The 23,419-nt window shown below is 52.4% G+C and overlaps 2 pseudogenes; both read left to right on the forward strand.

The window, feature by feature from the left end:
* Window positions 1-10,679: 10,679 nt before the first annotated feature.
* On the forward strand, window positions 10,680-18,990 carry LOC149862390 (uncharacterized; annotated as a pseudogene).
* LOC149862391 (U2 spliceosomal RNA) lies at window positions 17,004-17,119 on the forward strand (annotated as a pseudogene).
* Window positions 18,991-23,419: the final 4,429 nt, after the last annotated feature.

Genomic DNA, 23,419 nt, shown 5'->3' on the forward strand with positions numbered 1-23,419 from the left:
AGCAACCATTATGCCTCTTCCATCAAGGGACGATTCACAGACTCCAAGGGCAGCTCCACCTTCTATCTACAAATGCGCAACATAAAAGCTGAGGACACGGCCATGTATTTCTGTGCAAGGACACAGCAAGGGGAAGTAAGAGGCAGCTCAGACAAAAGCCCCTGGCTGCAGTTCAGACAAAAACAGCCCTGTTGTCCTGAGGGAGCTCCACAGTCACAGACTTCAGGGGACATAGGGCTGGGAGCAGTACAGACAGGAGCAGAAGACAGACCCTTGACACTTTCAAAACCGCCAGCCTGGTCAGAGGGAGATGCATTCACACTTCCTTCAGTGCTGGGGCCTCAGAATCTGGCACAGGAACTTATTCTCATCCCACTGAAATGCTGACACTAAGGTAACCCCTGGAGAGGTTGGTGTGAGTTTCTTTACACAGGGGCACAACACTCCTGGTTCCATATATTTAAAGAACAAAGATGACCCATATAAGAAAGTCCAGCTAGCTGCACTAAGGGTGTGCACAGGGAAACACACATGAAACTGGCTGGAACAAACATGGAGGCAAAACTAAATCAGCTCCCCTGCCAGTCCACTGCAAGTACCCCTCATTCCTGACCTGCAGCCTGTGGCAGAAAGCCACTTTGGTTTCTCCCCAAATTCTCTGCCCTGTGACAATGAGATCAAGATGGGCCCATCACGGAGGATTCACACCTCAGCCTCTCTCTTTAGGTAACTTGAGCTGGCTGCATTCCTGAGGGAGGGGGAAACCTGCTCCCTCTGCCTGTGTGACTGGCATCAGTTACCTGGATGAGGGGTTTCTACCTGGTTGGCTGGAATCTGCCCCGTAACGGGTGATGTATTTCAAATTGGTTGGCGGAGAGCCAACTGGAGCTGACCTCCACTGGACCAGGTGAAAGAGGTCACAGGGGCTATATAAGTTAGGACTGCCCGGGAGGAGGGTGCAGCAGCCATGCGGGGGACACAGAGGAGCATGACCATCTGAAACTGGCTCTCTCTCCTCCAAAACTCATGAGCAAGGAACTGCCTACCTCCAGAGGGGAAACTTCACCAGCCTCTGGAAGATGCTTGTGAATAAGCTACTCAAGATCTGATTAGATATCTAGCTGGCAGTAACTCACAGGCGTGATCAAAAGGCTACCTCAGCCAGACTGTTTGCTCTTTAGGATTTCTAGGATATTGCTCAATCTTGTACCCTATTTTTACCCTACCCCGGTAATCAATAAAGCCTTCCTTTGTGACCAGTGTGGGAGACTTATTGAGGGGTGGGTCTAAATTATGCCTAAGAGACCCCTTAGGTCTGCGGACTAAGGGAGACTTTACTTTTTGCCTCCTGACTTGAGGAAGTGCCCCAAGTGCCTGTACTGGGTCAAGTGCCCGTAGGACATTAGACCTGTGTTTCCCCAAGGAAACACTTGGGGTGGTGGCAGCTACGTTACCCCCAGGCTAGCGAGTGTGCTCCAGGAAGGAGGTCGGCTGGACATAAGGCACCCCTACCGAGGCATTCGGAGCCTGGAAGGTGGTCGGGCGCAGGGAGGTGGGCGGCTCAATGCAGGAGCGCCCCCTACTGGCCCGCCACACAGCGCCTTTAAAAAACCCTATTGGAGCTCCACATGCCACACAAAGCTGTTTGAGGCCCCCTGATGGTGCCAAGCTCCTCACTCCTGACCTGCAGCCCCTTCCTGGCCTCTCACTTTTGACCTGTAGTCCCTGTCCCACACCTCATTCCTAACCTACAACCCCCCTACATCTTTCAACAGTGCTGTTCCCTTCCAGCCACCATTTTGTGGGCTGCAGACACCTGAAACCCAGTTGTCCAGCTCATTGCAGCACCCGCCTCTCTGCTTTTATCACTCGCATTGGCTATGGATGCAAATGTCAGAGAAAGAATCCCCCTTAACCACTTCCTCCCGAGGTCCCCAGCAGACTCTACAGCAGTTGCACCAGTTGATGCTGGGGAAAGGCTCCCATTCAAAGTCCCACCCAGCCACCAGGAATCCTGGCATCCAAGCGGGTGTCTCCCCTGACCAGAGGAGACACTGGGCCTTGTGCCTCCCCATTCATTGGTCCCCTCAGGCTGTGCATTAGGCCTGTGCGAATAGCCAGCTATTCAATTTGACTTCAGATGCCAACAGTCCAATCTGGAGCTCTAAATCGGTTTCTGGCTTCGATTCAGCTGAAGTGGCTCCGAAGCTTTGGAGCCACTTCAGAGATCTAGCCATGGGGTATAATGGGGACTCAATGAAATATCTATAACTTTGTTGGTTTTTGTATGATTTGGATGCAACTTACCAGGATGGTAGCTTCTGCTGAGAGCATGAAGCCTGCAAAGTTTCAACAAGATTGGTGCAGGGGATCAGGGGAAACTACACCCCCAATTCTTGAAAGCAAAACTCATGTCACATGTATGTGTTAAACCACAGGAGGGTGAAAACTGCAGGGTTGGTGGCCCCAGCTGAGGACGAAGCCTGCCAAGTTTCAAGGTGATAGGTGCAGGAGGATTCTGGCTTCTGGGTCCCTGAATCTCTGGCTACTAATAGGCAAAACCTGTGACATGGGTGACACTGTGTGTGTTAAGGAGCAGAGGGTGAAAACTGCAGGCCTGCTATCCCCAGCTGAAGTCACGAAGCCTGCCAGCTATGGAGAAGATTGGTGTAGGGGGGTTCTGGAGCCATGCACCCCGACCTGCTGACAGACAAAATTTGTGACATGGGTGCTTGTACAACTGACTGTCTCTGTCTTGGGGCAGTTGATTGTCTGTATTGATTCTTTCCTCTCCTTAGCCTGTAGTTTTGTAGGTGTTAATCATTGCTAATTAACTTGTTACATTAGCTAGAAACTGTGTACTGAACTGGTACCCTAGTGAATCATGATTGATTGGTAACTGGTAACACAGCAGCTTAACAGCCAGGCCTGCAGTAGTCCCCCTCGCCCCTTCCCTTGATGGCAGGTTGGTTTGGGCAAGAGGTGCAGTGGGCAGCAATCATTTGCAATGGGCACCCCCGTTCCAGGCCACTTACATTTCCTATGGGTTAAATCCTGACTGAGGTTAGTAAGCAAGCAGGGGAGCAGATTCCCCAGGCCGGGGACTCGAAACCAGGAGTCCTGGCTCAGCATCTATTCTTCCCTACTAGTGTTTCTGTCTGGGGGAGTCCAAAGGGAACAAGGACAGGCCCTGCAAGGCCCAGACTGCCTGAGTAGGCAGAGAGGGCAGCAGCTGCAAGGAGTCTGCAGGGTCCAGCCAGGCTCCGCTCCATGCTACAGTCACCGGTTACTGAACCCCTGACCCCACAATAATCACTCTCCTAAAAAGAGAACTCAAGGATATTGTCTATAAGCAACAGTGAGTATTTCCCAGGAATCCAAACCAGGGCTCAGAGGGACTTGGCCACAAGCAGAAGGGTAGTAAGGAAGTTTCCCAGCGGAAACCATCTTCCTCAGGCCACAAGGACCTGCCCCAGAGCCCACTGGAGCCCAGGGCCAAATTTCCAGGCAAAGCCTCTGGCTGAAATCTAGTCTGTATCTCTCTGAGATCAGAGACAGGGAGGGCTGAGCTGCAGCAGCTCTGCCACTTCCTTCCAGTCTGGCAGCCAACTGTGCTCTGGACCAGCAATCAACCACCATGCCCTGGCACTGGACTGTGGCCCAGGGATTGGAAACCGTGGTCCTAGACTATAATTCCTGCTAGACACCTTCCTCTCCACCCTGCAGGGCAGAAACCTGCCCAAAGCAGGAAACACTCTCCAGCTGCAGGACCCCAGGCCTCTTCTAGCAGCTATTTGAGATTATGCTCCCTCTCAAGCCCCACCGCAGAGTACGGGGGTAACGTGTGCCTCCACCACCCTGAGAAGGGACTCTTTCAGCCTTGTGTCCCCAGGGAAACACAGGCCTAATAGTCCTATGGGTACTCAACCCAGTACAGGCACTTGGGGCACTTCCACAAGTTGGGGGCCAAAAAGGAAAATCTCCCTTAGTCCGCAGATCTAACGGGCCTCTTAGGCATAATTTAGACCCACCCCTCAATAAGTCTCCTGCACTGGTCACAAAGGAGGACTTTATTGGTTACAGGGGTAGGGTGCATATAGGGTACAAGATTGAGCAATCTCAGAGAAATCCCATCGAGCAGAACAGTCTGGCTGAGGTAGCCTTTTGATCACGCCTGTGAGTTACTGCCAGCTAGATATCTAACCAGATCTCGAGTAGCTTATTCAAAAGCATCATCCCGAGGCTGTTAGAGAGTCCCTCTGGAGGCAGGCTGTTCCTAGCTCATGAGCTATGGGGGAAAGAGCCAGTTTCACATGGTGAAGCTCCTCTCTAAGTCTGAGTCCCGGGCATAGCTGCTGTCCCCTCCTCCTGGGCGGTCTTAACTTGTATAGCCCCTGTGACCTCATTCACCTGGTCCAGTGGAGGCCAGCACCTGTTGGCTGTCAGCCAACCAATTTGAAATACATCACTAGTTGCCGGGTAGACTCTAGCCCCACAGGTAGAAGCCCCTCACCCAGGTAGGTGATACCAGTCCCTTAGGCAGAGGGAACAGGTTTCCCCCCTCCCTCAGTGATGTAGCCAGCTCAGGTTACCTAACGAGATAGGGTGAGGGTGTTAGAAATGCACAGTAAATGGAGTATTGTTAGAATATGATTAGAAATGGAGTGTTGTTAGAACTGCATAGTTTGCATCTCGTACCTGATAAGCAAAAAGAACACTGCCAAGGACCTTTTTTTTCCCCCTTGGCCAGTTTGCTAGCTTTTCTTATGATAAATCACTCTCTACCCCCACACTCCTACTAGTCTTTCACATGCAGATTACAGAAGCTGGAATTCAACTGACTGTGTCCTTGAAAGGTGGGGGGATTTCAACTCTTGGTGACCTAGAGAGCTTTCTGAGTGTGCGCAATTAGCTGATGCATATTTGCCTATCTGCCCCGCATACTTAAGTAGTTAATTATAATATACATGCGATGGATGAAGTGACGTGATCACATATATGTTTGTATGAACCGGAAATGAGTTGTAAGAGTTCCTGTTTCTGCACACATGCCCAGAAGGGAAGGGATATAATGCCAGCTGCGGATTTCCTCAGGGGGCGGAGTAATTTGATGTCCTCTGACTCTGCTCCGACCCTATTTGCAAATACACCTTTTGTGCTGCTAATAGTGTGTGCCTGAGATTTGTTTGCGAGCCTCCAAAGAAACGAACCACTTTTTGCATCAAGGGTGTGTCTCCTCTGCTGGGCCCATCCTAATCAAATGGTCACAGCACAGAGATTTTGGGGAGAAACAAAGTTGGCTTCCTGCCACAACCTCTATGCCATCTTCCAGGTCATTTATGAAGACATTGAACAAAGCCAGCCCTAGGACCAACCTCTGAGGCACTCCACTTGATACTGGCTGCCAACTAAACATCGAGCCATTGAGTATTACCCATTGGTTCCTTAACTTGTCTGGGAGAATGCTGTGGGAGACCATATCAAAAGTCTTCCTAAAATAAAGGTATATCACATCCACCAGGCTCACCTCATCCACAGAACCAGTCCCCTCATCACAGAAGGTAATCAGGCTGGTCAGGCCTGACTTGGCCTAGGTGAATTCATGCTGACTTTTCCTAAGCACCTTCTTCTCCTCCAGGTGCTTAGAAAGGGTCCTGGAGGATCTCCTCCATGATTTTTCCAGGGATTGAGGTGAGGCTGACAGGACTGTAGTTCCCTGGATACTACTTTTTCCCTTCCTTCAATATGAGCACTATTACATTTACCCTTTTCAATGCTTCAGGGCCTCTCCTGATCTCCATGAGTTTTCAAAGATGACGGACAGTGGCTCTGCAATAACATCAGCCAACTCCCTCAGCACCCTCAGGTGCATCCCGTTAGGCCCCATGCATTCGTACACATCCATCTTTCCAAAATAGTCCCTAGCCTGTTCTTTCACCACTGTGGGCTGCTCACCTTCCCAAACTGCACTGCCGGGTGCAGGTGTCTGGGAGCTGACCTTGCCTGTGAAGACTGGGGCAAAAAGGGAATTGGAACCTCAGCTTTATCTGCATCCTCTGTCACAACATTGCCTCCCCAGTTCAGTAAAGGACCCACGCTTTCCCTGATCCTCCTCTTTGCTACTGATGTACTTGTACAAACCCTTCTCATTACCCTTCATGTCCCTTGCTAGCTGCAACTCCAACTGTGCTTTGGCCTTCCTGACTTCATCCCTGCATGCCTGAGCAATGCTCTTATACTTCCCCCTATTTTTTGTCCAAGTTTCTACTTCCTCTAAGCTGCCTTTGTGATTCAGCTTACTGAAGAGTTCTCTGCTAAGCCAAGCTGCTCCTCTGCCATACTCGCTAGTCTTCCTGCGCATCAGGATGGTTTGTCCCCGTACTCTCCGCAACCCTTTCCTCAAGTACAGCCAGCTCTCCTGGAGCCCTCTCCCCCTACACTGGCTTCCTAGGGGATCCTGACAATGAATTCCCCAAGTGAGTCAAAGTCTGCTTTTCTGAAGTCCAGGGTCCTTACTCTGCTGCTCTCCATCCTTCCCTTCTTCAGGGTCCCTAACTAAATCATCTCGTGGACATTGCTTCCCAAGTTGCCATTCACTACCACATTCCCTGACAATGTTTCCCTGTTTGCTATCAGGAATTCAAAAAGAGCATGGCCCCCAGTTGGCTATTCCAGCACTTGCACCAGGAAGCTCTCCTCAATACCCTCCAAAACCTTCCTGGATTGCCTGCACACTGCTGTATTGCCCTCCTAGCAGATGTCAGGGTGACTGAATTCCCCCATGAGAACCAAGGCCTGTGAGCAGGAAACTTCCTCTACCTGTCTGAAGAAAGCCCCATCCACCACTTCCTCCTGGTCTGGTGGGCTATAGCAGACCCCCAACATGACATCACCCTTGTTGCTCTCCCCTCTGACCCTAACCCAGGAACTGTCAACAGGCCAATCCCCAGCTTCATACCGGGTCTCTGACCAATCATATGGCTCTGTTACATGACGTCTAACACCTCCTCCTCTCTCCCTTCCCTTTCCTGAACAGTTTGTATGAGCAGACCCAAAACCCAAGGGCCCATGGTAACTACAGCTGACAAAAAGCCTCAAGGGAGTTTTGTAAGGGGCAGACCCAGGCCCCACCTCACTACCCAGGGAGACCCCTTGGGTCCAGGAAAACAGGGCAGAGGATGGAGAGTCTCTGGGATCTAAGCTCCTGCCTGCACACAGCCACTGCTGGGACAGCAGAGCAGCCCCAGGGTCATCACATCTGAAACACATGCACACAGGAACATGCCCGGCCATGGACCTGGCACCTGCCAGAGCAGATGCAGCCAGAGTTTCTCTCTCTTTTTTTTAAAATTTAGTTTGTGCTCCACCTTCAAGATCTGGTGAAGCTGTGAAGCTTAATCACCCATAAATCAGTTCCTAATCCTGCAGAGTGAGCAAAGCACAATCATGCAAGTCCATGTGGTGCTACCACCAGCATGTCTCCTCCATGCCAGACTCTTCATCCTGGGGCTTCAGATCCTCCTGCATCCTTGGCAGGCATCTACATGTAGGACCTAAGCCTGCAGGCCTTGGAGTTCAGATGTCCCCTAGTCTCGCTACCCTTAGCCAACAGGCCAAAGGAGGAACCTGGGGAGAAATCCCATTTCCATACAATAGGCATGTAGTCAAGATCCTTCTGTTAGGAGCTTATAAACTGCCTGCAGCACACTGGGCAGTTCGCCGCCCTCTGCTACACAAGGCCATTCAAGATGACCTTGGCCCAGGGAACAGACCACTTCAAACCAAAAGGGTATTAGGCTTGATCTAAGCCCAGCAGTGCATTGGGCAGGAGAGCAGCAGAGCAGGCTCCTTTCCTGGAAACATGGCAACTTCCCTGCTGGCAGCCCACGGCAATGATTTAGCTTAGTCTCGTGAACTAAGTTAAAACTAGCCAGGGCAGGGTAAAGGCAGGGCAGATATGTAGACCCATGGCCTCACCCCATATAAAACTCCTGACACAGAGGGGAGCACAGGCATCTGGCTCTGCCCATCAACCTCTGTGTACCTCCAGAGAGATGACATATTGGGGGAAGCCTGTGTTTCTCCTGGCAGCTCTGTCAGGTAATTCCCCAGCTCCAGCCATGCCCTGGGGTCTTCATAGACCCTAGGGAAGCTCTTCTGCCTGATGCAGAGCAGGCTGTGTTGAGCAGGATGCTTCCCCATGGCTCCTGGGGCTGTGGGACAGGCCTTGCAGGGATGTGATGCTTTCAGAGCTTTTCTCCCCAGGTGTCTGGCCCCAGGAACGGCTGGTGGAGTCCAGAGGGGGAATTCAGAAACCTGGAGGGTCTCTGCATCTGTCCTGCAAAGCCTCGGGATTCATCTTCAGTGCCTAACCCCCCTCAGTCTCTGCAGAGCGAAGGAGCCTGGACACGCTCACCATCAACCCCAGCAGCTCACGAGCACATAGCAGGGTCAGTCTATCCCATAGGGAAAGCCCCAGCCCCTTCCTCTCACAGTGTGACCCAGGCATTCCCAACTCCCCCATATCCCCACTTCACTCCCATCCCTCCACCATGCCCTGGCCCCTGAGACAGTGCTGGTGGACATGAAATGCCACAGCCCCATGCCCAGACAACGCTGCCCAAACAGGCTTTCTGGGAACTCAGCCCCATGGGAAGACTCATACTAAGACCAGAGCTCAGGGAGTTTCTGGGCCCATGCCATCAATAAGGCCCCTAAACCTCTGTGTTGCTGAAGCCAGCAGACCCCCACCATGGGGTGCAGGATGCTGGTCAGCTGTGCCAGTGCTGGTCAAGGGACATCCCTGAGCTCTCCGCACTACCAGTCTGGAGCCTTCATACCCATCTGGCCACCAGCCTCTTTGGCCCTGCTCCTAGTTCAACCGTAGCCCGTGAGTGCCAGAGCATCCAGCCCTATGTGCTCACTGCCCCGTGGGCTCAGGGAACACTGTGGGCAGTGACTGGGGCTGGGAACACAGAGTAGTTTCCTGGAGACAGAGCTCAGCACAGCCCAAACCATGGGAATGAGAAGCTGGAGCAGAGCACAGCATGGACCTGCCTCCAACCTGGCCTCAGCTAGCTGGGGCTGCTGGGACTGGTCCTGCTGCAGCATTTAAACCATGCAGGTGTTGGCTTTCACTCTTCTGGTGCTGCACACAACAGGGATGGGGATGGGGACACACACACAGTACTGCAAAGTCCTCCAGACAGTAAGCAAATGCCCTGCATTAACCCTCTCCACCCCGCGACTCTCTTTCCCTGCACAAACAGCTCTAGCACAAATCCATTCAACTTCTGTATCCCATCCTCAGCTCCTGTGAAACAAGCTATCACTTCTAATCCAGAGCAGGATTCTTCCCAATAAAACCAGGCACCCCCAACAGTGTGGGGCTCAGAGAAAGGCAATCACAAGTCTACACCAGGGAAGGGGCTATTTGCTCGCAGGGAAGAAAAGGCCCAGAGGTTGAAAAGATTCACTTTGACAACCCCCGACCCACAAACAAGTCCAAACCCACTCTAGGGCTTCATCTGTCCCCAGGGTCCTGTTAATCAATAGACAAATACGTTGTTCTGTCCAGCAAGACCTGCAAAGGACCCTTATAAAACAAACACAGGAAAATGGTGGACCCCATTTCCTGCTTGATGCCTGGAAGCTTCCTCCTTAAACAGCACCCTGGCCCTCAGAGCCTCAGCATCTCCCCACACCTGCTTCCTCCTGCCTGCCAGGGATGCCAGACATCAATCACAATGACCATGACACCGGTGCTGGTTTTGTCGTCCCGCCTGGCAGCCCCTCTGGCTGAGCATTTCCTGCACTGGGGGCCAGGGGGATGCAGGGGCAGGGTTCACTAGCTGAAGCCATGTTCATTTCTCCATTAGGAAGTCAGCATCCTCTGGACTGAAGCCCAGCCCTCATCTGCTGACATCTCTGGCGATTCATTAGCTGCCACCTTCCATCACACTAGCACTCGTACAGTCAGAGCCACTTCCCAGAAACCACAATTTGCACCCGGGAAGGCCACAGTTTCTCTCTTCTCCCCAAGACCCAGGTGATGCCAAGATGATAAGCCTCCTCTCTACACATTCAGGACTCTGCTTCCATGTGAGCTCTTTTGTCCCTTCTAGGCAATGAATCCCCTGCCAAAGACAAATCCCACTTGGCCCCAGAACACGCGACATCCATCTCCTCATCCCAGCCCACGGGAGTCAGGACATAACTGAAGTGTCTCTGCTCAGCATGCTCCCTGGGCAAGCTGTATCCAGACAACTTGGAGCCAGTGTGAGACAAGGCACATGGGGAGAGGGCCAGTCCCCCAGTTCATGGCAGACCCCAGCCTAGCAACAGGTCCCCTGGGAGATCAGCCCTGCCTGGAGAGACGGGATCTCCTGCCTCCCTCCCGCACCCAACTCTCCTTCTGCAGCAGAGAAGCGCCACGATTCTGGAGATGCTGAGTGAGCGCAGCATCCGCCTGCCTGTCTCATGAAGAGGACGCTGATCCCACAGGGGATACCACACTCCCAGCTTGGCCCGTCTTGTAGCCTCCTGGAGATGCACATGCAAATCTCTCCTCCCAGGTTGCCTACTTAAAGACACACAGGAGTCCCGGAGCCTCAGTCCAACCCAACCCTCACCCTGCCCCCTCCTTCCTTCTAGGAGATTCATTTCTTAGGAAGCCCAGGATGGAGATTCCCCTGCTGCTCCTTGTCCTCTTCTCATCTCTCACCTGTGAGTGTTGCTGGGACAGGCAGCAAGAAACACAGCAGGGAAATGGATGTGTTCAGTAGCTAACTCACTCCCTGCCTTTTTTTTCCCCCCCAGGTCCCATCTCTGCAGTGACAGTGGTGCAGTCTGGCCCAGGGGTGATGAAGCCTGGACAGACCCTGACCCTGACCTGTACTGTCTCTGGTGCCTCCATTTATGATAAAAGCTATGCTTATAACTGGATCTGGCAGGCTCCTGGGAAAGGCCTGGCATGGGTAGCAAGAATCTATCCTTATTCTGGGGGTACAGCAGTCAATCCATCCCTCCAGAGCCGAACCACCATCTCTTTAGACAAATCCAAGCACCTGTTCTCCCTGCAGCTGCGCTCCCTGACAGTGGCAGACACTGGCATGTATTACTGTACGAGACACACAGTGACACAGAGCAGAGCAGGGGCTGCACAGAAAGGAGAAGCTTTTCTCACACATGCCCCAGACCTTTTGAGAGCAGACTTGCCATTGATCCTGAGAGAAATACTGTCTGTAGAGGAAGCAGAGTTTTGTTTTCTCTATAGAAATGAGGCTTTGGATCAGCCAGGACAGTCTAGGGGGCACCATGGTTGTGTTCCCCATGTCCCTCCCCTGCACATGTATGAAACATGGCAAAATGCCCCACATGTGTACCTCTGAAATAAGAGCCAAACCTGACAGCTCCCTAGTTGTACCGACATGGTCCTTGGACCCCATGTTGTGGGAGGAGGACGTCCACTCCTGGGCCCTGCATCTTCTTCCAAAGATGAGCCCGACATGGCCCCTGAACCCACAGTTCCTGCCTACTCAGACCGGACCATGGGAGTCAGGACACAACTGAATAGTGTTATTGCTCAGCAGGTTCCCCGGGCGCTTTGTAATCAGAGGACTTAGAGCCAGCATGTGAAGCAGCCCCTGGGGCTTGGCACAGTATAATGGGAGAGCTGTGGTCTCTCCATTCATGGTAGACCCCAGCCTAGAGACAGGTCCCCTGGGAGATCAGCACTGCCTGAAAACAGGGGATATCTGGGATCCCCTGCATCCCTCCTGGTCACGACTCTCCTTCTCTAGCAGAGAAGTGCCATAATTGTGGGGGTGCTCAGAGAGTGCAACATCTGCCTGCCGTTCACATGAAGTGGACGCTGGTCCCACAGGGGATACCACACTCCCAGCCTGGCCCTTTTGTACCCTCCAGGGGACCCACATGCAAATCTCTCCTCCCAGACTGCCTGCTGAAATACAGGTCTGAGTCCCAGAGTCCGAGTCTCAGCCCAGCACCCACCCTGCCCACTCCTGCCTGCTTGGAGATTAATTTCTTCTGAGAAACAGGAGGGAGACTCCCCTGCTGCTTCTTGCCCTGTTCTGCTGTTTCACCTGTGGCAGGGGGCAAGAAACACAGCAGGGAAACGGATGTGTTCAGTAGCTAACTCACTCCCTGCCTTATTCTTCAAGATGCAGGTCAGGAGCCAGCCCAAAGCAGGAAAAAAGCCTCCCTCCTACAACCCAGAGAAAAATACTGTCTGTAGAGGAGGCAGAGTTATCTCAGGGGAATCAGGAGTGATAAATACCGTATGTGGCAGGAAGCCACATTTGCTTCTCCCCAAAATCTCTGCCCTGTGACAATGTGATTAGGATGGTCCCAGCAGAGGAGACACACCCTTACCCTGTCTCCTTAGGTAACCTGAGCTGGCTACGTTGCTGAGGGAGGGGGAAACCTGCTCCCTCTGCCTACTGACTAGTATCAGCTACCTGGGTGAGGGGTATCTTTGTGGGGGGCTAGAGTCTACCCGGCAACTAGTGATGTATTTCAAAATGGTTGGCCGACAGCTAACAGGTGCTGGCCTCCATTGGACCATGTGAATGAGGTCACAGGGGATATACATGTTAAGACTGCTCAGGAGGAGGGGGCAGCAGCCATGTGGGGGACTCAAACTTAGAGAGGAGCTTTACCATCTGAAACTGGCTCTCTGCCCCATAGCTCATAAGCAAGGAATGGCCTGCCTCCAAAGGGGATCTTCAACAGCCTCGGGAAGATGCTTGTTCAACTTCTTCATCAGTGACTTGCATGAGGGGGTAAAGAGCACCCTGTTCAACTTTGCTGATGACACTAAGATGTGAAGGGATGTGGGCACACTAGAGGGGAGGAAAAGGCTGCAATCAGACCTAGATCAGTTACAGGGGTGGGCGAATGAGAATAGGATGGGATTTAACACCAACAAGTGCAAGGTGATGCACCTGGGGATGAACAACCAGCAGCATTCCTACAGGCTGGGGAAGTCCCTTCTCGTCAATACAGAGGCAGAAGAGGATTTTAGAGTCATTACTGATGCCAAAATGAACGTGGGATAACAGTCTGAGGACAAGGTCAGGAAGACCAACTGTATCCTGTCAGGCATCCACACATGCATCTCGAGCAGGTCCAAGGAGGTCATCCTCCCCCTCTATGCGGCACTGGTCAGGCTGCAGCTGGAGTACTGCGTCCAGTTCTGGGCGCCGCACTTCAAGAGGGATATGAACAACATGGAGAGGGTCCAGAGGAGGCCACTCGCGTGATCAGGGGCCCCAGAACACGCGACGTCCATCTCCTCCACCCAGCCCATGGGAGTCAGGACATAACTGAAGTGTCTCTGCTCAGCATGCTCCCTGGGCACGCTGTATCTAGACGATTCGGAGACAGTGTGAGACAAGGCACATGGGAAACCCCAGCCTAGAGACAGGTCCCCTGGGAGATCAGCCCTGCCTGGAGAGATGGAATCTCTGGGATCTCCTGCCTCCCTCCCGCACCCAACTCTCCTTCTGCAGCAGAGAGGTGCCACGATTCTGGAGATGCTGAGTGAGCGCAGCATCTGCCTGCCTGTCTCATGAAGAGGAAGCTGGTCCCATAGGGGATACCACACTCCCAGCTTGGCCCCTCTTGTACCCTCCTGGAAACCCGCATGCAAATGTCTGCTCCCAGGTTGCCTACTTAAAGACACACAGGAGTCCCAGAGCCTCAGTCCCAGCCCAACCCTCACCCTGCCCCCTCCTTCCTTCTAGGAGATTCATTTTTTAGGAGGCCCAGGATGGAGACTCCCCTGCTGCTCCTTGTCCTCTTCTCATCTCTCACCTGTGAGTGTTGCTGGGGCAGGCAGCAAGAAACACAGCAGGGAAATGGATGTATTCAGTAGCTAATTCACTCCCTGCCTTTTTTTTTTTTCCAGGTGCCATCTCTGCAGTGACACTGGTGGAGTCCGGCCCAGGGGTGGTGAAGCCTGGACAGACCCTGGTCCTGACCTGTACTGTCTCTGGTGTCTCCATTTCTGATGCAAGCTGTGTTTGGAACTGGATCCAGCAGCCTCCTGGGAAAGAGCTGGAGTTGGTGGGATATATATATGCATATGGTGGGAACACAGGCTATAAGCCATCTCTCCAGAGTCGAACCACCATCTCTGCAGACAAATCCAAGAACCAGTTCTCCCTGCAGCTGCGCTCCCTGACAGCCGCAGACACCGCCACGTATTTCTGTGCCAGCAAGACACAGTGACACAGAGCAGAGCAGGGGCTGCACAAAAAGGGGAAGCTTTTCTCACACACATGCCCCAGGCCTTGAGAGCAGACTTGCCATTAGATCCTGAGAGAAATACTGTCTGTAAAGGAGGCAGAGTTTTGTTTTCTGTACAGAAATGTGGTTTTGGATCAGCCAGGACAGTCTAGGGGGCACCATGGCTGTGTCCCCCATTCCCCTTCCCTAAACATGTATGAAACATGGTAAAATGCCCCACATGTGTACCTCTGAAACAACAGCCATGCCTGATAGCTCCCTGCTTTTACCTACATAGTCCTGGGACCTCATGTTGTGGGAGGAGGATGTTCACTCCTGGGCCCTGCATCTTCTGCCAAAGTTGAACCGGACATGGCCCCTGAACCCACAGTTCCTGCCTACTCAGACCGGACCATGGGAGTCAGGACACAACTGAATAGTGTTACTGCTCAGCAGGTTCCCCGAGCACGTGGTAATCAGAGGACTCAGAGCCAGCATGTGAAGCAGCCCCTGGGGCATAGCACAGCACAGGGGGTGAGGTGTGGTTCCTGCTGTTCATGGTAGACCCCAGCCTAGAGACAGGTCCCCTGGGAGATCAGTCCTGCCTGGAGAAACGATATCTCTGGGATCCTCTGCATCCCTCTGGCTCGTGACTCTCTTTCTCCAGCAGGGAAGTGCCATGATTGTGGGGGTGCTCAGCGAGTGCAGCATCTGCCTGCTGTTCACATGAAGTGGACACTGGTCCCACAGGGGATACCACACTCCCAGCCTGGCCCCTCTTGTACCCTCCAGGAGACCCACATGCAAATTTGTCCTCCCACCCTGCCCACTCCTGCCTGCTTGGAGAATAATTTGTTCTGAGACACAGGATGGAGACTCCCATGCTACTTCTTGTCCTGTTCTAGTGTTTCACCTGTGGCAGGAGGCAAGAAAAACAGCAAAGAAATGGATGTGTTCAGTCGCTAACTCACTTCCTGCCTTATTCTTCAAGATGCAGGTCAGGAGCCATTCCAAAGCAGGAAGAAACCTCCCTGCTGCAACCCAGAGAGAAATACTGTCTGTAGAGGAGGCAGAGTTATCTCAGGGGAATCAGGAGTGATAAATACCGTATGTGGCAGGAAGCCACATTTGTTTCTCCCCAAAATCTCTGTTCTGTGACAATGTGATTAGGATGGTCCCAGCAGAGGAGACACACCCTTACCCTGTCTCCTTAGGTAACCTGAGCTGGCTACATTGCTGAGGGAGGGGGAAACCTGCTCCCTCTGCCTACGGGACTGGTATCAGCTACCTGGGTGAGGGGCATCTACCTGGTGGGCTAGAGTCTGCCCAGCAACTAGTGATGAATTTCATATCATTTGGCCGACAGTGAAAAGATTCTGGTCTCCATTGGACTAGGCTAATGAGGTCACAGGAGCTATATAAGTTAAGACTGCCCAGGAGGAGGGGGCAGCAGCCATGCACGGGACTCAGACCTAGAGAGGAGTTTACCATGTGAAACTGGCTATCTCCCCCATAGCTCATAAGCGAGGAATGGCCTGCCTCCAGAGGGGATCTCCAACAGCCTGTGGATGACACTTGTGAGTAAGCTACTCAAGATCTAGTTAGATATCTAGCTGGCAGTAACTCAGATGCATGATCAAAAGGCTATCTCAGCCTGACTGTTTTGCTCTATGGGATTTCTCTGAGATTGCTCAATCTTGTACCCTATTTGCACCCTACCTCTGTAATCAATAAAGTTCTCCTTTGTGACCAGTGTAGGAGACTTATTGAGGGGTAGGTCTAAATTATGCCTAAGAGGCCCCTTACGTCTGTGGACTAAGGGAGACTTTCCTTTTTGGCTCCCGACTTGGGGAAGTGCCCCAAGCGCCTGTACTGGGTCGAGTACCCATAGGACTATAAGGCTGTGTTGCCCCGAGGGCACAGGGCTGAGACAGTCCCTTCTCGGGGTGGTGGCAGCTTACTTTACCCCCAGGCTAGCGAGTGTGCTTCAGGAAGTGGGACAGCCGGACGCAAGGCACCCACAGGGAGGCACTCGGAGCCTGGAAGGTGGTCGGGCGCAGGGAGGTAGGTAGCTCAACGCAGGAGTGCCCCCTACTTGCCCCCCACACCTTATACACCCAGGTCTTTGGTCTTATTCCAGGGGATATAAAAAGACAGGAGTGGAGACGGCCATGAAAGAAGTTTCAAAAAGCTTCTTCACAGCTCAGCTGCCTAAAACCCATGGATTTCACAATTTCTTTGCTTCCATTTTCCTGAACAGGGACCAGATCAGCCCCCCACTGGGACCCCTGAGGCCCCAGGAGAAGTACACCCAGGCCAAGGGTTAGTAAGGAACTAGGCAGGGAACTTCTGGAGAGACTGGACGTATTTAAATCAGCTGGTCTGGACGATCTCCACCCCAGAGTCCTGAGGGAATTAGCTCAGGTCATTGCAGGACCCCTGGCACAGCTTTATGAGCACTCCTGGTGCTCTGGAGTAGTGCCAGAGGACTGGAGAGGGGCAACATGGTTCCCATCTTCAAAAAAGGGAGGAAATCCTTAGATGCAGGGGTAGCAGTGGACATAGGCCTTCCGAAATTCCAGAAAGACTTAGACACTGTCTCTCACCCAGTTCTCATTAAGAAACTGGGAGACTGTGGTGTTGTCACCTACACATTCAAATGGGTCCCCAACTGGCTGGAGGGCCACACCCAGAGAGTGGTGGTGGATGGGTCATTTGCGACCTGGAGGGAAAATAATACCGTGATCGTAATTGTCTCTGATATATTGAGCAGATTCTTTTTGGTATTGGGTGGTGGAACCGGAGCGTGCTCCATCCACTCCATGCATTGACCTGGTATTGCAGTGCTTCCAGGACCGGTGCAAAAAAACAGAAAAAAAAAAAAAAAAAAAAAAGGGGGTCCTCCAGGGCTTGGTCCTCAGGCCCACACTCTTCAACATCTTCCTCAGTGAGTTGGACAAGGGAGGAAAAAGCACCCTGTTCAAATTTGCTGATGACACTAAGATGTGGGGGGATGCGGGCACGCTAGAAGGAAGGAATAGGCTGCAATCAAACCTAGACAGGTTACAGGGTGGGCAGATAAGAACAAGATGGGATTCAGCACTGACAAGTGCAAAGTGATGCACCTGGGGAGGAAGAACCAGCACCATACCTGCAGCCTGGGGAACTCTCTTCTTGTCAGTGCAGACGCAGAAAAGGATCTGGACTCATTACTGATGCCAAAATGAACATGGGCTAACAGTTTGGGGACAAGGTCAGGAAGGCCAACTGTACCTTGTCATGTATCCACACATGCATCTCGAGCAGGTCCAAGGAGGTCATCCTCCCCCTCTGTGCAGCACTGGTCAGGCCACAGCTGGAGTACTGCGTCCAGTTCTGGGCGCTGCACTTCAAGAGGGATGTGGACAACATGGAGAGGGTCCAGAGGCGGGCCACTTGCATGATCGGGGGCAGCAGGGCAGGCCCTTCGAGTAAAGGCTACGGGACCTGAACCTGTTCAGCCTCCACAAGAGAGAGGGCATCCTGAGGGGGGATCTAGTCGCCCGTTACAAACTAGTGAGAGGGGACCAGCAGGCATTGGGGGAGTCCCTGTTCCCCTGACCAATACCAGGAGTGACTAGAAATAACAGTCACAAGCTGGCAGATGGTAGATTCAGACTAGACAACAGGAAGCGCTTCTTCACAGTCAGGGCAGCTAGGATCTGTAACCAACTTCCAAGAGAAGTGGTGCTGGCTCCTACCCTGGGGGTCTTTAATACGAGGCTTGAAAATCACCTTGCTGGGGTCGTTTGACCCCAGTACTCTTTCCTGCCATGGCAGGGGGTCAGACTCAATGATCTGCTCAGGTCCCTTCTGAACCTACCAACTATGAAACTATCAAATTGAAGCAGCTGCCTCTGATCCTTGCCAGTGCCATTTAAATCCTAGGTACTAGCCAGATGTGTTGAGATCCTCCATGCATAGAGGAGATGGGAGCCCTGGAACCTCCCTGCTGCCCCAGCACTCCCCTGTGCCCTCTCACTGATCACTGCTGCCTGAAACAGCCCCTGACAATATGGTAAGATGTGTCACAAATTAAAGCAACTTCTCCTTAGGAAACTCTCCCACACGCAGGACAAACCACTTCTGACGCCCTACCCAGCAGAAAGACACTCACCAGATCCACCAGGCCCCATCTCTACAGCTACCTCAAAACACTGTTTCTCCCTGAAGGGGAAGAAACAGATGTGAGCTAGTGTGCCAAGGACAGATAGGCATGGATGCATAGGGACACACTGGAAAACAGGGTATTGTGCAGCATGGGCAGTGGATTCTGTACAGAAACATGGTTTTGGATCAGACAGGACAGTCTAGTGGGCACCATGGCTGTGTCCCCTGTGCCCCTCCCCTCAACATGTATGAAACATTTTTTTTTTCCAGGTGCTACCTCTGCAGTGACACTGGTGGAGTCTGGCCCAGGGGTGGTGAAGCTTGGACAGACCCTCACCCTGACCTGTGCTGTCTCTGGTTTCTCCATTAGTGACAGCAGCTATACTTGGCACTGGATTCAGCAGCTTCCTGGGAAAGGGCTCGAGTGGATGGGAAGAATATATCCTTATGATGGGGGCATGTGGTTCAACCCATCTCTCCAGAGCCGAACCAGCATCTCTGCAGACAAATCCAAGAACCAGTTCTCCTTGCAGCTGCGCTCCGACAGCTGCAGACACTGCCACGTATTTCTGTGCCAAGAAGACACAGTGACACAGAGCAGAGCAGGGGCCACACAAAAAGGAGGAGCTTTTCTCACACAAATGTTCCAGGCCTTTTCAGGGCAGATTTCCTGTTAGATCCTGGGAGCAATACCATCTGTAGAGGAGGCAGAGTTATCTCAGGGGAATCAAGAGGGATAAATCCCTTGTATACCCAGCTCTTCACAGACGCAGGTAGGAAAAAGGGTAGTAATTACTACCATCTATGACCCAGAGGGTAGTAATTAATGGAAGTCAATCATCCTGGTGCCCTGTGACCAGTGGGGTCCCTCAAGGCTTTGTCCTTGGACTCATATTTTTCAACATCTTCATTAATGATGTGGACATTGGAGTCAGGAGTGGACTGGCCAAGTTCACCGATGACATGAAACTTTGGGGTAAAGCATCCACACCAGAAGAAATGCGGGTGATCCAGGCTGACCCGGACAGGCTCAGCAAATGGGCGGATGAGAACCTGATGGCGTTTAACACAGAGAAATGCAAAGTTCTCCACCTTGGGAAGAAAAACCTGCAGCACCCTTATAGGCTCGGCAGTGCTACGTTGGTTACCATGATGGACGAAAGGGACTTCGGAGTCAACACTGGCCATAAGATGACCATGAGCCCACAATGCAATGCTGCGGCTAGTAAAGCGAGCAAAAAACTGGCTTGTATCCATAGATGCTTGTCAAGCAAATCCCAGGACATCATTCTCCCCTTATACTCGGCCTTGGTGAGGCCGCAGCTGGAGTACTGCATCCAGTTTTGGGCTCCACAATTCAAAAAAGATGTGGAGAAGCTTGAGAGAGTCCAGAGGAGAGCCATGCGCATGATCAGAGGTCAGGAAAATAGACCTTATGACGACAGGCTGAGAGCCATGGGGCTCTTTAGCCTGGAAAAGCGCAGGCTCAGGGGTGATCTGATGGCCACTTATAAGTTTATCAGAGGTGACCACCAGAATCTGGGGGAATGTTTGTTCACCAGAGCACCCAAAGGGATGACGAGGTCAAACAGTTGTAAAATCCTGCAAGACCATTTCAGGCTGGATATACGGAAGAATTTCTTTACTGTCTGAGCCCCCAAGGTCTGGAACAGCCTGCCATTGGAGGTGGTTCAAGCACCTACATTGAACACCTTCAAGGGCAAATTGGATGCTTATCTTGCTGGGATCCTATGATCCCAGCTGACTTCCTGCCCTTTGGGTGGGGGGCTGGACTCAATGATCTTCTGAGGTCCCTTCCAGCCTTAAATGTTTTTTTGGTTTTTTTGGTTTTTTAAAGAAAAGGTGGGAGATTAGAGGAGCACAAGTTGATTTTCAGAACGCATCTTTGCAGCTCAGCTGCCTAAAATCCATGGAAATCAAAGAAGCTGGCACTGATCCTGGCAGCTCCACTTAAAGCCCAGCTACCAGTCACACATCAACGCTCCTCCAGGCACCAGCCTTCCCATGAAACCAAAGGGGACCGGGGTTGAGGCAGCTCTCACTTGCCACACACTACTGCACTGCCATCCACAGCACCAGCTTCCAGCCCAGACACCCCAAGGCAGCTGTCAGCTCTAGGCAGGCCCTCACCCCCTCCACCCTGGGTTTGTTTCCTTGCCTCCCACTGCTGTAAACACATCCTGCATCCCACAGGGCAGGCAGCTGAACCTCCCAGAACTGGCACTGCCCATGTGGAAGTGCTGCCACCCAGCAGTCTTGTATCTCGCACCAAGCATGGGGATGGAGGGAGGGAGGGAGAGCGGGAGAGAGGAGGAGTTCCTACGCCCAAGAAAAAGGTCTGGGTCAGGGCTGGCAGCTGCCAGGGGAGACTTCCTGGGACCCTAGGGGCGGAAGCAACAATACCTGAGGGGTTGTCGGGGGTCCTGCCCCATGCCCACACAACCCTGCCCCATGCGCAGACTCATGGGGACCCCATAGGGAGAGTCCCCATGGGGAGACTCATCACAACAGCCAAGCTCAGTGACTTTCTGGGACCAGGTCAACAAGGCCCCTAAACCTTAGTGTTGCTTCAGCCAGCAGCCCCCTGCCATCAGGCTGCATTTACCCCTCACGCCAGGGGGGATTCTCTCCTCTGCACAACCAGCCCCATCACAAAGCCTGTCGACTTCTGTATTCCCTCCCTCAGCTCCTGGGAAACCAGCCAGCACTTCTACTCCAGAGCAGGAGCCTTTGGAAGAAAACCAGGCACCCCAGGGCACTGGGGCTCAGGCCAGACAACCACAAGACCGCACCAGGGAAGGGGCTCCTCCAAACCAACTCCAGGGATTCATCTACTTCCCCACATTTCTGTTCTCAATACAAAGATTGATGTTGTGTCCAGTGAGACCTGCAAAAGCACCCTTTAAAATAAGCACATTGTGGGGACACGGGGCATCAACCACAATGACCGTGACACTGGTGCTGGTTTTGCTTTCCCTGATGGCGGCCCCCCAGTCCTCCCCTCGGGTGAGTGTGTACTGCACTGGAGGGCAGGGGGTTGTAGGGGCAGGCTCTATTAGCTAAAGCCATGTTCATTTCTCCATTAGGATGTCAGCATCCTCTGCCCTGAACCCCTGCACTCACCTACTGACTTCCAGCACAGATTCATCAGATGCCACCTTCCACCACAGTCTCTCTACAACACTGCTACAGTCACACCCACTTTCTGCAGCAGTTCATAGCAGTTAAACTTCTACAGCAGACTCAGCCTCCAGAGACAGGCTGATACAAGATCGTAAATAATAGTGTAGCAGGCTCTGTGCTTCAAGGACAGGCTGATAAGACACAGGCCTCGTCGCCTTAAAGTCTGAAGCACAGATACAGACCCCCCCATTAGTTAACACACAGCAGAAAAAAAAACCCGAACAAACCAGTTTTGAAACAATTAAGAGTGTTCCCACACTGACCTGATATTCACAGTGGAAAACTCCCACCTGCGCGCGCATCTTGTCTGTAGACTATAAATTACCTCTAACAGTTTTATTCATGGCCTCTGAGTTTGCTCAGGGTGCCCAGCATGCTGAATACATTTTGAGACTGACAGCGACTCTGTGTCTTTGGGAACGGCTCCGCAAGGGGTCACGAACTCCTCAACATCTCCACAGCCCACAACCTGCAGTCGGGACAGCCCTTGCACACAAATCCCAGGGCACTGCACTGACAGCCACAGCACCAGACATGAGCCAGACACCAAGGCAGCTGCCAGCTTCCTCCAGGGGAACAAAACCCCCAGGGTCAAGACAAGGGCACAAGAAGGAAACCTGCAGCCTCAGGCCTGGGGGTGTCAAGCTCCCAGGGGAGATTTCACTCCAATTTGTCAGTTCCAGGACCGCAATCTGGAGCCCAGGGTGATGCTTAAAAGCAGTTCGTTTCTCTGGAGGCCACTAAAATCACAGACACACACTCATTAGATGGCACAAAAGGTGTATTTGCAAATAGGGTCAGAGCAGAGTCAAAAACTCAGATTACTCTGAACCCACCAAGGAATTTTGCAGGCTGTATTTATCTTTTTCCTCCTGGGCACGTGTGCAGAAACAGGAATTCTTACAGCTCACTTCCGTTTCATACAAGCATACATGTGGTTACATCACTACATACATCGCATGTATATTATAATTAACTACTTAAGTATGCAGGGCGGAGAGGTAAATATGCATCAGCTAATTAAGCATGCTCAGAGGCTACTATAGGTCACCAAGAGTTTAACCCCCCTGCTTTCAAGGACACAGTCAGTTGAATTCCAGCTTCTGTAATCTGCATGAGAAAGGCTAGGGAGAAGCTGGGGGAGAGTCTGCGATTTAGTATAAGAAAAGCTGTGGCAAGGCTGGCCAAGGAAAAAAGTCCTTGGCAGTGTTTCTTTCTTATCAGGTGCAAGATGCAAGCTGTGCATTTCTAACAATACTCCATTTCTAACAAGGGCATGGAGAAGACCTACCTCTCACTACCCAGCTGGGCACCTTCCTCTCCAAAACTGCTCCTCCCACAGCTCCTTCAAGATGCAGGTCAGAAGCCAGCCCAAAGCAGGAAAAAGCCTCCCTGCTGCAACCCAGGGGCTGCCTGGCATGAATGATGGAGCACCTGGAGCTGATGGGAAAGTAATGAATGCAAGTGAGAGGTAATTAGGGCCCTCAGTAACCCTTTCCAGCCTGCTCCTCTCCCAGCAGTTTGGTCTCCATCAGAGCATGAACAAGGTGTTTGTTTCTGCAGAGAGGGGTGGAAGTTGTCCCCTTTGTTTCTGTAGGACCCCCATCTGGAGATGCTTCCAGGGGCTAGGTCCTTGCAGCTGAGTTCTTCAGCACCTGGAGACACCCTCCCCTCCGCATCCCAACTGCCTTACTGCTCTGCAGTGAAGTGGCATCCTCCAGCTCAGCACAGCCTGTGCAGAGAGGCAGGAATGTCCAGAGAGACTCAGTGCCCTGTCAGCTCCCGCCTTCCTGCTGCACCTGGCACAAGGGAATGC

Source organism: Crocodylus siamensis, chromosome 6, assembly GCF_052110815.1.
Source record: "Crocodylus siamensis isolate JL-2025a chromosome 6, ASM5211081v1, whole genome shotgun sequence".
In the NCBI taxonomy this organism is placed as follows: domain Eukaryota; kingdom Metazoa; phylum Chordata; order Crocodylia; family Crocodylidae; genus Crocodylus; species Crocodylus siamensis.